Source organism: Rhinopithecus roxellana, chromosome 11 (assembly GCF_007565055.1).
Source record: "Rhinopithecus roxellana isolate Shanxi Qingling chromosome 11, ASM756505v1, whole genome shotgun sequence".
NCBI lineage: Eukaryota > Metazoa > Chordata > Mammalia > Primates > Cercopithecidae > Rhinopithecus > Rhinopithecus roxellana.
Window position 1 is genome coordinate 101313543 of NC_044559.1, and position 5503 is coordinate 101319045.

A 5503-nucleotide genomic window follows, 5' to 3' on the forward strand; every position below is an offset into this window, starting at 1 on the left:
GGCAAAATATCCACACTTCAAAGTTCAAAATATGCTATAAACATGCTTCTATAGCAGGTTTACATTAGGGTGGAGAGGAATAAATCTTTTTGTGTGTCAAGCGCTCTTGTTGGATAACCTTATGCAGAAGTCAGGCCATTTATAAAAATCTTGAGATTTACTGCTGAGCCTATCTAGTGGAATTCCTGCGGATTGAACCTACAGGGAAAAGTGACACTATTCAGCGTCCTGATTTGTCATTAACATAGTCAGAGACCCCTGATGGAAGACATTAGAATTCGTCCTAATTATGGGAAATGCCTTAGAAGTGTCCTAGAAGAGAAGACAGCCCAGTAGGGAGGCTGTTGCATGTTGGAGAAGATATTGAGCACCAAGGAGTGGTCCGTCTTCTCAAGCGCCATGGAAACCAGAAAGAGGCATGGAGATGACTTTCCACGTGGGTTTAGAAGTGAGAGGATCTTCAGTAAGTGTGGCCTCTGTAAAGCGGGGGTGGCAGAGGCTGGTGTGGACAGACTCTAGGAGTGAGTCAGGGCAGATTTTTGATGCATCATTTCACTAGTGCTTGGGAGCTGCTAGCAGGCAGGTGCAGAGCTGAGTGGTGTCTGCTAACGCCGACCTCCAGCACTCTGGTTGGTACTGATTGCTCTGAGCACAGCCTGGTGCATAAACTGGATCTAATAAAGCCTGGGGAGTCATATTCTCCTCCACTCAAAACTCATTTTCAAATAGACTGCAATAGATTTTTCCCTCAACTCTAGTAGCCCAAACCCAGTAGATGATCCAAAAATGGTTAGTATTATTCTCTTTCCTACTACAAAAGGTATAAAAATGCATCCTTTTGTCAGAGGGAAGACTTTCCCATCTGTCTCTCCTTTATGGAAGGGAGACAGATTGTGTCAGTTGTGTGTAATCTCACAGAGGATGGCAGGAAGGATGGAGCATGCTGGTCAGTCCCTGGAGCTCTGAGGTTGAATAGAGCTTGAGTCCCAGCTGACTCACTTACTCATCGAGGGCCCAGAAACTTAACTAACCTGCCTAACCTGCAGTCTCTTCATCTAGATTGTAAAGGAGATGACTGCATCTTTCTCAGTGAGCTGTTATTGGAAATAAAGTAACCAAGCATCTACTACCCAGTCTGGTATAGAGCAAGTCTACTGGTCAATATGAAATATTGTTAGTTGGTTTTAGGGGCCTATCTAAAAAGTCCTTAGGTTCCATAATTCTATCTGCCAAAATTCCTTCAGAGAAAAATAACTGTTTAAACTCTGTTTCATATGCTCTGGGGAGATTTGCAAGGAATTGGAAGGTCTCTTATTTAAGGACAAACCTGCTGATTACATGTTAGTTTTTGCCTCCTCACATCCTTTCAACATGGTTAGAGCTGTAGCTTGCTCTCGATGGATGTCTGGGGTTAGAGGAATTTAAGAATCTTTAGGGGTAAAGAAAAGAAATAAAGGCAACCTCTCAGACTGAAGGCTCAATTGCTCTGTTCCAGCATATGTAGTGGGACCCTAGACTGCAAAGAGGTGTAATGCAGCACCTCTTTGGGTGTTTCCACTGCAGCAACTCTTCCCCTTTCCTCCTGAAACAGCATTGATTTCTTGGGATTGTTTGTTTGCTGGTTTGTGTTGATCTATCTTCCCTGACTCTCAGCCCCACAGGGTGTAAGAATCCACCCTGGTGTGTTTGTGACCTAAATTGATCCAATCACGGTGGAATTTCAGGGATTTGGCACATAATTCTAGGTCAAAATGTTTGCTCTCTTTAGGTGAGTTTGGCCTTACGATAAGATAAACCTGGAACTTCTGGGGCACATTGTGGAGCCTGGAAATGAATCCAACATAGGAGAGAGCAGAGTCAAGTGGAGATAAATTGGCCTCCAAATCAAGTCAAAACCAAGCCAGCATTTTGAGTTTTCAATGACCAGAGACAATAAGTTCCCCATTATACTTAGGCCAGATCAAGCCTGGATTTTTGTCACTTACAATAGCAAAAATTGTGACTGATACTAGTGGCAACTCTAGAGAGTATTTGAACAAGTATTTACCAGAAGAGAGAAAATTCTGATTCTCCCTGTGCTGCTACAGAATTTATGATGGAGCACTTTCTTTCAGACACTGCTTCGTATGTATCTGCTGCCTTAGTCCGTTCGAGCTGCTATAACAAAATACCATAAACTGGGTGGCTTATCAACTACAGAAATTTATTTCTCACAGTCCTTGAGGCTGGTAAGTCCAAAATCAAGGCACCAATAGATTTGAGGTTTAATGAGGGTTCGCTTGCTAATTCATAGATGACACCTCTGTTTCCTCATGTGGTGGCAGGGGCTAGCTAGCTCTCTGAGATGAATTTCTTTTATAAGAGTACTAATTCCAATCATAAGGGCTCCACCCTCAAGACCTAATCACCTCCCAAAGGCTCCCTCTTCTAATACCATCGCCTTGGGGCTTACCATTTCAACATATAAATTTGGGGGTGACACAACTATTCAGACCATAGCATCTGCCAAAGAAAATCCCATTGACATCCTCCAACAGAGAAATTGAAAAGAAATCAGAATACTTTCACTTAAATTCATAAGTGCCTTACGAACAATTTTAAATTCCCTGTAGGCTAAACTATGCTGGTCTTTTTTAAGATACTTGCAATTAACAATAGTATCGAGTAGGATAATGAAAATCACAATAAAACCTTGTAACTATTGATATCACACCAGAGGTGTCAGAACACAAGAACTTTCAATGAGATGCCACATCTTTGAAAAAGAGAACCCTCCCCCCACTCCAGCATTGAGCAATGCTTTTTCCTTCGGGAGCTATGTCTCCAGTGTTCTGTGGGCACCATGTGATGCCACTTTGCAACCAAAAACCAACTTCCTTAGTGGTGGCCCAGATGCTAATTGCCTTGAAGAGTGAATGAGTCATAATTTGTACCAGAGATGTTGCTGTAATTATAAAACAATGCAGGAGCCAGAACTTTTAATTGTTTCTACTTCAATAATAGACCTTGGGTTTCCTTGTGGGCTAGAAGCTAAGAAGCACAGCCAGCAGTAGGCTCAAAATCTGATGTCCTTGACTCTTTGTCATTTCCATTTCTGCCCTGAGGGCCAACAAGGTAAATTGTCTCCTTGTCTCCAGCTGCAGAGGGGTCTCTGGCAGGTTCCTGCTGGGTTCCATGTGAAGCAGTATCATATTGGTTTTTTTCTCCTGAACACTGCGTGTAACAGCTATTCTGTAGAAGGAGATAGAGGCCATCCAGCGAAAGAGGTTTAAATGATGCCAGTGGAATCCATCCATCTTCCCTGCAAGCCCAGCATTCCCAGGAATGTACCTTCTAACACACTTCTATCTGGAAAGATGCCTGGTAACAGCATGGTGGGAAAATCCGTCTTCCTTTTCCTTCCTTCCTTCCTTCCTTCCTTCCTTCCTTCCTTCCTTCCTTCCTTCCTTCCTTCCTTCCTTCCCTCTCTTCCTCCCTCCCTCCCTCCTTCCTTCCCTCCCTCCCTCCTTTCCTTCCTCCCTCCCTTCCTCCCTCCCTCCATCCTTCCCTTCCTTCTCTCCTTCCCTTCTTCCTTCCTTTATTTTTTGTTTTTAGTAGAGCTTCTAAAGGGCTTGGAATTTTTCCTTGAAGACTTCTGGCAGATAAATTAAAGAGATTTCCTTGACTTACAGTTTCCACCATTGATTTTGTTGTTGCTGTTGTTATATCAGCTAGGGCTTTTTAGTTGCAAGCTGCAGATACTCATTCTGGAAAACTTAAGTAAAAAAAGAATTTATTGAAAAGATGTAAGATAACTGACAGAATTGAAGGAAAAACTAAAGAATCTGGCATGGAAAAGTTGAGAACCAGAGCAGATTTAAAATTCAGGTAGCAGCACCTATGAATAATCTTTTTAGGGCTCTGCAACCATCATTTTCCTTTTTTGCAATAACTTTGCTGAAAAGTCAAATTCCTGGAGAGAGAATCTCATGGGACTAGATTGGTTCAGCTGTCTCTGGCCCTTCAGCTGCCTGGGGCTTGGCTTTCAGGCAACTTGATTGACAGATCCACCAAATCAGCTCCCAATAGAGGAGGGGGAGTTCCTGCAATTGTTTATTAAAAAAAGAAAAAAAAAAAAAAAAAAAGGAAAAAATGGCATCAGGGTGAACAAAAAACAGTTGATGCCATTTATAGTATATTTGATCAGGATGCCTTCTCTATCTGGAATGCCCTTCTCCACTGCAGACCCTACTCAGCCTTTCAAATCCAGCTCAGACATCATCACGTCCAGGAAGCCTTCCCTGAACCAAACACATACCCTCACCAGCTGCTTAGTTAGGCATCCCACAGCCTCCTGGGTTTCCTTCTCCTACTGCCCTTAAACAATGAAGTGTAATTATCTGAGTGTCTGACTTCCTTGAGAGAAGAAAAAATTTATTATTCAATATTATTCAATCTTCCTAGCACCCAGAATGCATTCATCAGATGCTTCTTGGATGATCAGTTGGAAAGAAATGGACAGTGGTGAACAAGTTGGATCCTCCTCCATCCTCCCTCTGGCTGTCCCAGACAAAGTAAACATGTTTTCAACTTAATATTATCAACTATTTTGCTAATATGTACCCCAATAAGGTGAGAAAACCTTGAGTGTAGCCTTAATCTAGATGATGTCTGCTTTTAGTCTAGACTATGCCTTTGTGCAAATAGAAGACGGCATCCACGCTACATGGTCAGATGAGAAATAGGCTCCTCCTTGGGCACTCAGATTAATTATAAGACACCATTTAGATAAAAATTAAATAATACACCAAACTTTATATTGTTAACATGATATATTTATATATTATGTTATGTATTTATATATTGTTTATATATGTATATTATATATATATATATATATCTACATCATATATTTTTAAAACATATCAAAAGATGCCTGCTCTGGTTGGATGCGACTATGCAAGGGATGCAGACCTGTGCCAGGGGTATATCTTGGGGAGCAGAGCATGGACTTTGTTTCATGTCCCTGCACCCTTTGGTCAGCATCTCTGTGAAGTGAAGGGACTACCCACCCACATATGGCCTCTCTGCCCTAGAAGAATCTGGTCTGCAAGAAGAGAATGTGACATAAAGTCAAACTATGCATGGCAGATCCATGAGGGACAGTAGGGAATAAATAGCCCCATAGGCATTATCTAATTGAAGAGTTAGTTCATTTGAAAAGATATTAGCAAGAAATGGAACCAGTTCTTTTCCATTTGTTTTTTAATTTTAAAACATCAAACACACAGAAAAGTATACATATCTGCATATATACCATCAACCACCTAGATTTAACAACATTTTATTACATTAGGTTCCAATCTTTTTTAAGTCCCCCCACACCAAATCACTGCCATCCCTGTCTCTTTCCTTCATCTCCAGATTGTCCTTGAGTGAGGACATGCTTGTCCAGTCCATGCTTGTTTGTGATACATTCACTATGTATTTTTACATAAATAACATGTGTTTTTAAAAATATATG